Below are 15,302 nucleotides of genomic sequence, written 5' to 3'. Positions count from 1 at the left end.
GCTGGCTCAGGGATGCGGCGAGCTGGTCGGCTGTGATCTTGCTACAGCTCCTGCGTGGAACCTGTTGCTGGTGGTGGTGGGTTGTGGTTCTTCTGAAGCTGAAGTGGACGCAGCTGTGGTCCGTCCAGTGGAGTCCGGTGGCGTGGCTGTAGATGATGTCCTTGCTGGATGAGAAGACGCCGTCGAGCGTGTGTCCGGCGCAGTGGGTGGGGGTGGTCACCAGCTGCTTGAGACCGAGGTTGGCGAGGTTGTCCAGCAGGGTGGTGGTGTTGCGGTCGTTGTTGTTCTCCAGGTGGAAGTTGAGGTCCCCGAGGAGGATGTAGTCAGCGGAGGGGAGGGCGTGCGGGCTGATGAAGTCGGCGACGTCTTCGCTGAATTGTGTGCGAGGTCCCGGGGGTCTGTAGAGGAGGGTGCCTCTGAGTGTGGTCTTGGGGTCTGTGTGGATCTGGAAGTGCAGGTGTTCGGCGGTTGTGAGGGTGTCGTCGGTGTTGGTCGAGATGCGGATGGTGTTCCTGTGGATGATGGCGATGCCTCCTCCCGTCTGGTTGGCGCGGTCCCTCCGGGAGATCTTGTATCCATCCGGGATGGCGATGGCGATGTCGGGTGCTGAGGATGCGTTCATCCAGGTTTCCGTGAGGAAGTCGATGTCTGGAGAAGTGGTGTCTAGGAGGTTCCAGAGTTCGATGGCGTGTCTGTGGACAGAGCGGGTGTTGAGCAGGATGCACTTCAGGTGGTTGCTGCTGGTGTTCGGCTTGTTGGGTGCTGGTGTAGTGCAGGTCCGGTTGCAGGTGAACTTGCAGGAGTGGCAGCTGAAGGGTCCGTGGGTGCCTCTCGGAGTGGCTCGGTGGCATCCTGGGGATCGGCCGGTGTTGAGTGCGTTGAGTTCGGTGGCGTCGTAGGTCCGGCGGATGGGCTGGTGTTTGCGGGGGCCAGGGGTCCAGGCGCTGGGCGCGGTCCTGGCGCGGATGGGCGCAGACGGGCTTACCTTTGGCGCGCCTTTGGCGCACAATCGGCGCGCCCGCTGCGTGTCAACGCTGCGCGTGCGCACGGTCGCCATTTATGGCGAAGTGCGAGGGAGGGAGGAGCAGCTGGGAGTCGGGAGCAGGAAGGGCACAGAAAGAAAAGGGGGCGTGTCCGATCTCACGGCGGCGGGAAGGGGGAGCGGGGCGGGAGGGCACAGGGGGCAACAATGGGGACAAACAGCACAGGGGGGCCCACAGAAAGCGAGAAAAAGGGGCAAAAAAGCTTAAATTAGGCAACCAGGCAACAGAAATAACTCAGCAGACACAGACCGCAGGAGACCACGCCGAGCGAGGCAGGGGGCGTGGTCAGCCGGCAGCAGGCAGGCTCAGCGAGGCAGGCGGGGAGCACACGCTACAGCTGGTGGCCGTGCGGCGCGGGGGTGTCCTAGGAATAGGCTCATTTTTAAGTTTTCTACCCCCTCTTTCATCTGATGGGACCCCTGACCACCCTGGTGGGATGCTCCCCAGATACCTTCGTGGACACTCTGGTGCTGACACAGAGGCCCACCGCCTAAGCAAACTTCCTGGGATCAGTCAGCTTTTTGTTAAATAGGTGCTGGTGCAGCTCAGGAAAAGCATGTACACTAAATTCAATTGAACAACCCATTTTAATCATTAACTGTGCTGCCCTGCACCCAATCATTCATTCGTTTGCTAGAGCAGTCCACAAAATCTACCCTGAACTGGTTGGGGAGCTTCAGGCTGTCCCTGAACCTCTGAGGGTACTTCTCAGGGGTCATCCCAAACTCAGCGATAGAGAAGGCTTTCATGGGAGTTCACTTAGTTTGTCCCCCAACCTTTAAAGTAAGAAGTATGTCCCGCCCCAGAGTAGGCATGTGTTTCCACAACCCACTTCCAGTTCTCTTCTGGGTTCTTGTGAACTTTCAGGGCTACCTTATAGGCAGAAAACCATCTGTTGATGACTTCTCCCACCACATAACTGGGCACCAGATCAATATGGATGTGGACCATTTTGTCTCCTTCAGATACTGCAGCCACTGAGGGTGCGGGCAGAAGTTCACCAGTCACTTTCTACAGCAAGTGAAGGAGATAATGAGATGGACAGGCAATGAAAGGATTTGGATCTCAGTCCTGAGAGGCAGCAGCCTGGTGAAGGGGATGAATTGGCACCTGATTTGTAGCACCATGCCAGAGCAGGAGCAGTGTATCTTTCTGCTGTTTTCCCCAGAAGAGCTGGTAGATGAAGGAGAAGAAAAAAATCATGCTGGAGATGGCCAAGCTCAGGATTGAGGAAAAGAAACTGGCCATAGAGGCAGCCAAGGGGAAGGCTGAGAGGGCTATGAAGTAAAGGAAACTGGCCGTGAAAGAAAATAAAATCTTGTTGGGTCGTGAACAGAGCCTTTAGGAGCTGGTCATCAAGGTGAGACAGGCAGAGACTGGCAGCGGTGGTGGCAGCATACCTGCAGTGCCTGAAGGAGAATCAAAAAGTCTGTACGCCATGGATCTGGTGCCTAGTTTTGTGGTTAGAGATGACATTTAGAAATGTTTTTCTGCTTACGAGGTAGGCCTAAAGGTTCACACAATCCCAGAAGATCACTGGGGGGTGGGTTGTAGAAACACATGCCTAATCTAGGGCACAAAGAGCAAGGTGAGCATAGCAGGAGGCTGTTTTCATGGCATGTAGAGTGGTCAGGCATCATGGAAGAAATGGTCTGGTGGTGGCTTTTGTTGATTTCTCATGCTGGAAGCATGTTTTTTGTTTAAATGGGCCTGTTCACAGTTGTGAAGTTTGCAAAAGCATGATTTCAGTACCCATGAGCCACATCAAAGGTCCAGGACCTGTGAGGCACCACATGAGGGTCAGGAACTTGCTGAAGCTGGGTCCAGGAGCTGTTTGTGGAGCCTTTGATGTCCCTGCTGTTCTGATAAGGAGGCCACTCGACTAGCCCTTGGAGTTACTCTGGGGTCCTGGGTTCACGATGAAGTTACTGGTCCAGTTTCCCTTTCCCAGGCAAGAGGGCAGGAGGCAGCAGGTCAAGACAGCATGACAGCAGTTCCTTTAGAACAACAGTCGAGCAGAGTGGTGTCCTTGTTGCATCAGAGCAGTCTTTCTTCCCGGCAGAGTATTTACAAGTCCAGAAGTGTACTGAAGAGGGTGTCTGAGGACAAGTATTGAAAACCCAGATGTGCCTTTGAAGTGCGGGAGAAGCATCTAAAGGTTTCCTTTTGAAGTGCTCAGGCATCCTGCTTTACCTATACTGGCTCCAGACTAACTACAGGGGGTATGTGGCCCTTTGTGTGGAGGCAAGACAGAGTTTATTCAAGTGTAAGTGGAGCTCTGCCCAGCTCCTCCGGGCTATCCTGGCAGCGTTGGTTCTTCCAGGCACACCTTTGCTCTCTGTTGTGTATGACTGTCTAGGAGGAATACACAAAGCCCAACTGTCAGCTACAGTCAGTCATGTGATCAGATACGGACTTCAGGCACTTAAACGGCTAAGGCAGAATAATGCAAACTTCTAAACGTGGCATTTTCAGAATTACAATTTAAAATCCGACTTCACCATAAGTTAGGATTTGACATTGTGATTCCAGAGACAACTAACATGAGCTGATTAGCTATTCCCATTTGAAAAAAAAACCCTATGAAATGTAATGAGATAATCCCAATGATATCCTATGGGAGAAGAATGCCTTGCACTAGTGAAAAACGAATGTGAGAGCTTTTCACTACCAGGCCATGTAACACTTTAAAGTCCAAGTCCAGCTTTTTAAATACATTTCACTTTGCCCTCTGAGCTGTCCAAGGCCTATCCTAGAGGTGACGTATATGTACTCAAAAGGGAAAGTGTGGGATTGACAAAAAAATTATTTTGCCAAGTCGACACAGTAGTTAAAAACTACACATACAGGAAACAATGTCAGGCCTGAAACATGTTGTAAAGGGCTACTTTAGTGGGTGGCATACTCAGTGGTACAGACCCACTAGTAGCATTTAATTAACAGACACTGGGCACATGTGTTGCAACTTTACTAGGGACTTTGGTATAAGCAAATGTTACCATATTTAGAGAGCACATGCATTTTATCACTGGTTAGCAGTGGTAAGGTGCACAGGGTCACGAGGCAAGTAAAAACTAGGTCAGTGAAAATGGAGGATGAATGTAAAATGTTTGAGGGAAGACTACCCTAAGGCTGACAGGTCTAACACTGTCCACCCTAATATCCTTCTAAAAGCACTAGACAAGAGGGTGTGGGAATTATTTTGTATGAGGCTCATTGGAGAAATTATTAGATTTCAAAACCAATTGGCCATAACTGGAGAGTTCATTGATTGGAGAAACTAGAAATAAAGTTAAGCATATAGCCAATGGAATGCAGGGGCCAAAAGAATATCAAATATACTTCACTTCTTAAATATGTTGGTGTTTTTGTTCAGTTCACATGTGCTACGTTTTTTCTCTTTGCGTTTTATCTAACTTCATAGGGTGAGTCAGTGATTTCTCACTTAAACCAGACTAATTTTAGGGTTAAGATTGTTTGGGCCTTAACAGAGCACAGTCACATCAAGACTGCATCCTCACTGCTTCCTAGCCTAACAATCTCATTTTGTTCACTAATACGTCTGGCACACTACCTATGAGCCTTATTTCCTCATAGCATGAGACAGTTTTAATGCTCCCTCAATGCTGCATTCATGCCTGTAAGAGCTGAGGATCCTTTGGCTTATGCAGATCTAAAATTAGCCATGGTTCTCCTGCAGAATGCCTCAGGTTGTCCTGGGTGTGGGAACACCTGTGCCAGGTTTACAGACCCAAAAATGTGACAGGCAAAAATTGCTTTGGGGTGGGCTGCAATTGCTTCTCTGTCCCCTTCTAAGAAAAGGGGAGCATGAAATATATCCCCCTGCCAGAATTCTTCCTCTTTCAGTTTAGCTTCTGACCTCACCTTTCCACCACACACCGGGTTCCCGCCTGCATTTACCGTCCATTACGGTATGAGCAGGTGATACATTAGAAAAAGCATTAATACCCACAGGACTGTAAACTCAGTGCAGAATTATGCCCAAAAATAACAGGCCCACACAGTCAATCCCTACTTTGTATGGATTAACTCATAATAAGTGTAGTTACACGAGGAGATACTGACCAGAATAATGAATTCCCACCAACATTAATCCAAGACAAACATTAATCAAATTTTTACCCACTAGCTAAATGAAGCACGCCAATGAAACCATGATACTTTCACCTATTTCTCACCCTATACCTCTATCAATATATCCTCTACCTCCACTCTCTCTCTCACTCATCCCAAACCCCATACCACTACTATGATCCCCAAAATAACCCTTTCTAGCCTATTCCCTGCTCTACCCCTCCTTGCATCATCTCATAACTCTTTTACTATTCTGACACCCCAATACAACCCTTTCTAAACCCTTCCCTCTTACTCTTCTCCCTCAACATTCCTTTTACTGATCCCAAGCCTCCCCCTACTGCTATAACCTCCAAAACAAACACAAACAACTCGAAATCCTTCACTCTTCTATCCCACCACTATCCGTTCATATCATAACATATCCACCACTCAAAATACTTTCATATTTCACTATACTAATTCACCACTAATCCTTTAAGGGTTCCGGAGTAGCATGCTACTTGCCACAAAAAACGCTTCAACACCCCATCAGGGGTAGCAAGCTCTATATAAATGGAAACCTTTTCCCCTCTTCTATCCCTCCGCCATTCTTCTCAATCCAAATAACTGACTAACATGTCCATCACTAAAATTACTTTCATATTTCACTATACTAATTCACCACTAATCCTTTATGGGTTCCGGAGTGGCGTGCTACTCACCGAAAAAGCGATTCAACACCCCATTAGGGGTAACAAGTGCTATATAAATGCAACCCTTTTTCCCTTTTCTATCCCTCCACTATCCTTCTGAATCCAATAACTGACTACCATTCCCATCACTCAAATTACTCTCATATTTCACTATAATAATTCACCACTAATCCTTTATGGTTTCCGGGTTGGCGTGCTACTCGTTGCAAAACCGCTTTGACGCCTCTTCATGGGTGGTAAGCGGTATATAAATGCAATTACAATACAATACAATTACGACTTGGATTTAGATCACATAAGAGCATGCAGATTAGACAATTAAAAGTAAGCTTTCAAAGGAAGGCATTTGAGAAAACTACAAAAAATGCCAGAATTATGTGTTATGTTTGTACTCCACTCCATGCTTAGTGAAGAAAGCAGGTTTTTAATTCTTGCTGAGTTTACACCAGTTTCTTTTATTAGGTTAGTTAAAATCCATGACGTGGAATTCTTTTTAAAGTTGATATTTAAACAAAGATCTGCGACTGCTGATATTTTTTCTGCTAGTTTACCATCCTTAACCCATTTTCTGACCTTATGGTGTGCTTATATATAAAACAATACATGTATATATATATTCACTGAAAAAACCATAGGTTATAGACCATATATAGTTAGGAATTAGCATTTACAAAACCTTGAAAATTCACTGAAAAAACCATAGGTTATAGACCATATATAGTTAGGAATTAGCATTTAAAAAACCTTATTTTACTCACACAAAACCATTGAAATTACATATATAGTTAGTTGCACTAACTATATATCGCGCACCTGCAATCCACTGCTGATGATGTCACATATTACATCATTCATGACATGGTCAGTGACATCACTGATGACATCACTGATGACATCTCAAATGACATCACTGATGACATCACTGATGACATCTCATTTGACATCAATGACCACATCACTGATGATATCATTCATATGACAATACAATGCATCTCCTCACATTTTAATATAACCTCTGTTTCACCCAGTGTTAAATACAGAATATAATTTTTGAAACCATTGACACACCAATACTAGTTACTACATACGCACTCACTGATTCCTACGTCTACACACACCTTCACTCATTCACCCATACTATCATTCATACATACAATCACTCATCTTTACAACACTATCATATGCACTCATACACCTATACAGACACTCACAGTCTGCCACTCATCCATTGAGTTACTCACACACCTAGTCAGTCCTGTAAAGAATCAATGACACTTCCATTTTCTTGTCTATACAGTTAAACATAGAGCACCTTACATTTTCAAACATATACTAACACATACTTACCTTGTTATACAATCATTGATACAAGTACACATTGATCTGCACAGAGTCACACACCTCCCAGCCAGCCACACACACACTCAGTCTCCCATACAAATACTTGGACAATCAATCAGTAACCCATATAGTTAATTATATAGCTACTGATCAAAACATGCAGCAGTTTACAGAACAACAGACATAATGATGCACAAATTAAGACACTTTAGTCACTAACCCATGCACTCAGTGAGACACATTTAATCACTCACTCATGCATTCAGTCATGCACCTACTAAATCCTTTGTCCAGACACTTATACTTCCACTCATTCTTCAATATGTAAGACACATTTTAACTTTACAGAAACATACAGTCACTGGATGTTGTCATCAGTGATGTCATCAGTGATGTCATTTGAGATGTCATCAGTGATGTCATCAGTGATGTCACTGACCATGTCATGAATGATGTAATATGTGACATCATCAGCAGTGGATTGCAGGTGCGCGATATATAGTTAGTGCAACTAACTATATATGTAATTTCAATGGTTTTGTGTGAGTAAAATAAGGTTTTTTAAATGCTAATTCCTAACTATATATGGTCTATAACCTATGGTTTTTTCAGTGAATTTTCAAGGTTTTGTAAATGCTAATTCCTAACTATATATGGTCTATAACCTATGGTTTTTTCAGTGAATTTCAATGGTTTTTTAATAGCAAATATCATAAGCTGTCGAATGTCAAGTACGTGGTAAGTGAAAACATTTTCGTGTTTATGCACACTGATCTGCTTTGAATGGTGCCCCCCCCCCTCATTTCTATTAGGAGTACTCTCTCTTTGCAGATAGTGAAAGGTAGTTAACGCAGGCCTTTGCCCCCGTTGTAATCCGTCGTGCCTGCTTCTCTCTCCATTTGATTGATTGTTATCCAAGTATTTACTGTTTTAGAATTAGTTCTCTTTGGTTCATTCTCTATTTACAAACAAACACAGAGTCGCAATACTCTGTTTAGTCTTTGCAGATAACGAAAAATCGTGTAAAAAAAAAGAAAAGGAATCGAGCAAAATCAGTAGGCCACTAATGGGATCTCTTTTTGACCTCGCTAAAATAGAAACATTAGGAACAACCCCTCATGACAAATACAAAACTAGTGAGATGAACTGAACTCCACACAATGATGGCTGCAAAACAGCTCGGCTCCGCCACCCACCCCGCCCAAAATAACGATAAAGAGCGGCTGCCATGATTGGTTGCGGAATGGCCACGACGGAGCTACGAAATGATGCTGCTCTCATGCTAACCCCAGCTTCAGTCTGAAACATCCAGAAACACTGTAGACTACCAATTCGATCAGTTCCGGTAGCGCCCCAATGTAACCCGGTAGAGAAGAACTAGCCCTCCCCTCTTTCACTGATGGTTCTTGTTGCCTGTCCCTTCTGTTCTCATTTAACAGAACTATTTAGCCTGCTGAAAGGGGTTGTGTTCCGACCGCTGGTTGGTGGAGACATTTTGACTATATTCTGGACCTGCGTTGTCGCGTAATGCGTCATATGACGCGCCGCGTTAGCGCATCCGGAAGTCATCCGGGGCGCGCAGCGCGTAACGTAAGCATAACAAGTCATGTGACTTGTTAATAAAACTTTTCATTGGTTCATTTTACTTTTCTTATTGTAATGATGAAAGGCTTGCTCATATGACCTAAAAATTACGCTTTTCATTACTTCCGAACATTATTTTTTCTTAAATATATGTTATAATGTTCCAGGCTAATGTACTTTCCCGGAAATTTTACAACTGTCCTGCAAGTAAAATATATTCTTTTTTCGAGAAAAAGAGCGTTTCTTCGTCCCATGATGGAGCCGTTGAGCAAAAGAGGGTCGACCTGCTGTCTTAGTCGCCGATACGCCTGAATATGAGATTCTTATCGATCACTTTATGTTGCAGGAATAGAAAACACAACAGCCCTTGACCATTTATCTTTACTGCGTTCCTTCGTATTATACCTTTTACCCTTCATGTAATTGGTCTGCTTTATTTCACTTGCCTTTTAATGATTCTAAAACAGTGACTATTATTACAAACTTTACCAATGTATATACTACTACCATGTTTTCTTTTAAAAACCTTTATTGTGAAAATTTCATTATACAAATACGAGCCTATAACCACGTGGGCCGGCCACGGAGCAAACTGTAATCGTATGTGATGAGTAGACATTTACACTGTAGAGGAACGTAACGGGCGGGCCATTAGGTTGCAAGAACTAAGGTGTCTAACAGTTATGGAATCGGTGGACGTACATTTTATAATTAAAATACGACAGGGCCAGTTACAATAAAATTATCTAGATATACATTTGCGGGCAAGTACCATGGGTGACGTTAATTCGAACTTTCAACAGTACAGTAATCAATAACACATCAGAACTTAATATCAATAGGGATGTCGAAATATTCAATCAATTCTCGTCCCCGCCCGCCATGTGCTTCAAAACTGCATACGTATCTCGTGATTTCAAGGTTCTGCAACCAGTACACAACAAGGAGTTACGAGTCCCATTTATTCCGGCGCCATTTTGGGCGAGGACGGGCAGGTCCAGGATATAGTCAAAATGTCTCTACCAACCATCGACTATGATGATGTTCATATGCTGTATTTATTAGAGTAACACTCATCTGCCCACATGAAATTAATTTACCACAATCTAAACATGTCATTTTAATCTTTCCAAAGTTCTTCTAAATATTTGGGACCGTTTCCCTTGCCTCTGAAGCTCTCAGTGCCACTTCTTTGATGAATGTACTAGCAGGTCAGGGGTTCTCCTCCAAATCTCTCTTTTATGCAGCACTATAATTAATTGGTGCCACCTCTCCATATGACGATGCATGGTATAGTTACCACAACTATATATTTTTTCGTTTCCTCTGGAGAGTTCATCGTGGCAGATGAAGCGTGTAACATACCGGGCATTTACCTATTTTTGCATGTACAGGAAAGGAAAAAAAAATCGAGCGTTCGAGTTCTTAGGTGTCCCAGGGCCATTTTAGTGGACCAGGCCCAAATCCAAAGAACAGCTATCTCACAGACTAATGGGGCGACCCACGCCGAGTTTCAGCATTGTAGGATGACCACACAAGTACAGCAACTTGCTAGACATCACCTCGGTGCCATCCGGATCTCGGCGCCCCACTGCAGATGAAGTGCCTCTCAACTATGAAACCACCAGAAAACGCTTGAGTCAGCTTTGTGTGAAGCCGCCATTTTGATTCAATCAATAGCGTCCCCCTGCACACATTCAGGGACCTGGTCGTGTCTTCAGGTCAAACGAATTTGGGACAAGATGCAGAAAGGAAAAGGAAAAAAGTTCCGCCGGACCCCGGGAGGTGGCCGCCTATGTCATGGGCGATCTTAGGCCACACCAGGGCAATAGTGAAGCTGCAGCAGGTGCAAATAAGCTTCAGACAGTGTTACAAGCGCTGCTCAGAACTCTCAACTATGACACCACCTCGGTGCCATCCGGATCTTGGCGCCTTGTGCTGGTTCCGGCCTATTCACACATCGGTCCGCTACTGACGCCACCTCACAGGCCAACGGGGCACCCCACGCCGACTTTCGGCGCAGCATTGTAGGATGGCCACACCAGTGCGGCAAATTGCTGGACACCACCTCGGTGCCATCCAGATCTCGGCGCGTTGTGCTGCCTTCGGCCTATTCGCCACAAGTGCGCACGCAACTCAGCTGCATAGCGAGTGAAACACCAAGGGGCGCCCCACTGCAGCCGAGGAACCTCCATCTTGGGGGCGACGCACAGCATCACATTGCTTTCCAATGCAGTCAGATCCTCAAACAGCCCCCACTGACTGACGCGAACTCACAGGCCAACGGGGCGCCCCACGCCGACTTTCGGCGCAGCATTGTAGGATGGCCACACCAGTGCGGCAAGTTGCTGGACACCACCTCGGTGCCATCCGGATCTTGGCGCGTTGTGCTGCCTTTGGCCCCATTCGCACATCAGTCCGCTACTGACGCCATCTCACAGGCTAATGGGGCGCCCCACGCCGACTTTCAGCATTGTAGGATGACCACACCAGTACAGCAACTTGCTAGACATCACCTCGGTGCCATCCGGATCTCGGCGCCCCACTGCAGATGAAGTGCCTCTCAACTATGAAACCACCACTGTGACATCCGGATCTTGGCGCGTTGTGCTGCCTTCGGCCTATTCGCACATCGGTCCGCTACTGACGCCATCTCACAGGCTAATGGGGCGACCCACGCCGAGTTTCAGCATTGTAGGATGACCACACCAACTTGCTAGACATCACCTCGGTGCCATCCGAATCTTGGCATCTCAACGCCTAGTGGTATCTTCCATACAGAAAATATTGTTACGCTACCTTTGGCCCCATTCGCACATCAGTCCGCAACTTAGACATCACCTCGGTGCCATCCGGATCGTGGCATCTCAGCGCCTTGTGGTGTCTTCTCGTCAGAAAATATTGTTGCGCTGCCTTTGGCCCCATTCGCACATCAGTCCGCTACTGACACCATCTCACAGGCCAACAGGGCGCCCCACGCCGACTTTCAGCATTGTAGGATGGCCACACCAGTGCGGCAACTTACTAGACACCACCTCGGTGCCATCCGGATCTTGGCGCGTTGTGCTGCCTTCGGCCTATTCGCACATCGGTCCGCTACTGACGCAAACTCACAGGCCAACGGGGCGCCCCACGCCGACTTTCAACATTGTAGGATGGCCACACCAGTGCTGCAACTTGCTGGACACCACCTCGGTGCCATCCGGATCTTGGCGCGTTGTGCTGCCTTCGGCCTATTCGCACATCGGTCCGCTACTGACGCCGCCTCACGTGCCAACGTATTTTCTCCGCATTTTATACCCTATGCCGCATAACAGGTCATGTGACTTGTTTATAAAACTTTTCATTGGTTCATTTTACTTTTGGTTTCCTAATGATGGAAGGCTTGATCATATGACCTAAAAACAACACTTTTCATTGGATGAAAACTTTTTTTTTTTCCAAACGATGAAAGCCCCACCTTGTTTCTGGATGTTTCAGACTGAAGCTGGCGTCAGCATGAGAGCACCACCATCTCGTAGCTCCGTCGTAGTCATTCCGCGAGCAATCATGGCAGCCGCTCCCCACCAGAAGCCTGCAGGAGTCGGGGCCCCCAAAACTTTTGATGAATTCTCAAGGCGGAGGGGACGCTTTCGAGAATGGGGTCCAAGACCTAGCAGACAAGCGTCCGATTTCCAAGGTGTCCCAGGGCCATTTCAGTGGACCAGGCCCAAAAAGGAAAGAGCCTGCCGCCATTTTGAGAGTCCTGTGACAGCCGCCTATCGCTGCACCGCAAGAGTGGGCGCAACTCAGCTGAATTGCGGCTTTTGACACAGTGGACCAAAAACGGACGGAATGGCAACTGAAACGGTAAAGGGGCGCCCCACTACAACAGATGACACTCCACCTGGAGAGGCCCGTTCACGCCGCCTCCCCCGGGGCGCCCCACGCCGTTATTCGGAGCAGCATTGTAGGATACCAAAACCAGTGCGGCAACTTACTGGACATCACCTTGGTGCCATCGTTCTGCTGCCTTGGAACTATTCGCACAACAGTTTGCTACTGAAGACCCACCCCCCGCGACGCCCCACGCCGTTATTTGCTGGGTGGCAACTTACTAGACATCACTTTCGTGTCATCTAGATTTCAGCGCGTTCTGCTGCCTTGGAACTATTCGCACAACAGTTTGCTACTGATGACCCGCCCCACGCCGGAAATCTGGACGTTGTGCTGCGTTGGGACTATTCGCACAGCCGACCGCTACTTCGTTGTTTTTCCCTAAAAATGTTTATATGTTATTACTATTTTTGTTTTCTTGTATATATTTATAAATTATTAAAGTTTTATAATCTTACTACTTTGTCGGAGTGCTATATATTTTTAATGTGACACATAATTGTAAAAACTTTGATGTACAAAGAGTCATCCCTGGAATCTTCCGCTTCACGCTCGGTCCCCTCCCCAATCACAATACAGGATGGTTTTCAGATAATAGCAACGCTTCTGCTGTGACGGATCTCATCGAGTGTGGGCCTTGATCTACTATAACTCCTTTGAAGAGGGGTGAATCTTTACAGCTGTGGCCATAAACTACATCTGCAGGGCTAGCTGATACCCTAGGACCAGCCTGGACAATCGGACACAGAGGAAAAGGAGTGTCAGAGGGTGCAGTAGTGAATAGGGCGAAAGGGAGGTGTCGGGCGGGCACAGGGTGTGATTCTCAGGAAAGAGCAGCGCAGATGGGGGGAGGTTTATTACCCATGCATAAGACAGAGAGCGGGGGTGACCACTGCCTGGGGGAGATGCTTGCGAGGGTGGGGAGCCATGCTAAGGATCGACAGCGTGCACAGAGTGGGTCTGGTCAAGGCATCTAAAATGGCTGCCGTGCACGACAAAAGTGTGGCATTTGAAAAAAGACAAGATGGCGCAGACAATGTTTTTCAACACTTCCTGATTTCCTTCGAATCGAACGTTAACAGACGTTGGGGCATATTACCAAAGTTAAGCGATATTTATCCCTAACGATGCATTGCAAAGATTTTTTTACCGTCAGAAATTATCGCAGATAAACCTTGCTATTATCAAAGTTTATCGCAAATACGATAAAAACCGACCGCAATGCATTAATATCGCTGAAAACTCAGCGATATTCATGCATTACCGAGCTAATCCTCTTAGCCATGTTATCCACCTCCCATAGGATAACATGGCTAAGAACTGCTCAGGGCAGATGTTACTTTTTGGAGATATTCGCGCTTATCTCGAATATTTCCAAAAGTTGATAATAGGAGATAGCGATGTTAGCGACTGTTTCCAGTCGCTAACATCTTGGCATGCCCACTTTGCATGTCATTAGTGATAAATATCACTCACATGCAAAGTGGGGCCCAAGATGGTCGCTATCTCCTACTAGCCGTCGCTAACTGGTGTTAGCAACAGCTAGGTAATACAGATATAATTTTATCTCCGCGAAGCGGAGCGCTGTTACAGATATATATCTTGTTTTTGAACGTTAATTTCTCAAAATGCACTGAAGCACATATATTGAGACCTAGCAAAGGCACATCGGGCTACCAGTCCCTAATATTTTACCAAGTTTCGTGCAAATCCATTCAGCCGTTCGATTATTATTATTATTTATTTTTTTTGCCCCGCGGGGCCCTTTTAAAACCTCCACATCAAACCTAGGGGATCAGCGAGGATCTACTATGCCCCCTTATGGTCATTTGCCCCTTCGCTTTGGCCTCCTCTTGTCTCTCGATCCTACCGAGAGACAAGATGGCGGCCGCTACGGACTGTTTGGAATGTTTACAGACACCGGAGAGCCAATCAGCTTCGCTTCGCAAAGCTCCGTAACGCGAAAAGTACGCGAAGCGGTGCGCTGTTACAGATATATATCTTTTTTTGAACGTTAATTTCTCAAAATCCACTGAAGCACATATATTGAGACCTAGCAAAGGCACATCGGGCTACCAGTCCCTACAATTTTGCCAAGTTTCGTGCAAATCCATTCAGCCGTAAGATTATTATTATAATTTTTTTTTTTTGCCCCGCGGGGCCCTTTTAAAACCTCCACATCAAACCTAGGGGGTCAGCGAGGATCTACTATTCCCCCTTATGGTCATTTACCCCTTCGCTTTGGCCTCCTCTTGTCTCTCGATCCTACCGAGAGACAAGATGGCGGCCACTACGGACTGTTTGCGGCCACTACGGACTGTTTGGAATGTTGACAGACGCCGGAGAACCAATCAGCTTCGCTTCACAAAGCTCCGTTGCGCGAAAAGTACGCGTCCTAGGCCGCTGCCCGGTCCGCGCTTACAGATATATATCTTTTTTTAAACGTTAATTTCTCAAAATCCACTGGAGCACATATATTGAGACCTACAAAAGGCACATCGGGCTACCAGTCCCTACAATTTTGCCAAGTTTCGTGCAAATCCATTCAGCCGTTCGGTCTAAAAGTGAGGCCAACCGCCCTATGGAAATTAACATGGGAAAAACGCGTTTTGGGACCCCCCTTTTTTCTCGGCCCCCCCTTGACGAACCCCCCCCAAATTTTCAAAGG

This window comes from Lissotriton helveticus, chromosome 4_1, assembly GCF_964261635.1.
Source record: "Lissotriton helveticus chromosome 4_1, aLisHel1.1, whole genome shotgun sequence".
NCBI classification, from domain to species: Eukaryota; Metazoa; Chordata; class Amphibia; order Caudata; family Salamandridae; genus Lissotriton; species Lissotriton helveticus.
The sequence above is the reverse complement of the archived record's forward strand: the minus strand, read 5'-3'. Positions refer to the sequence as shown.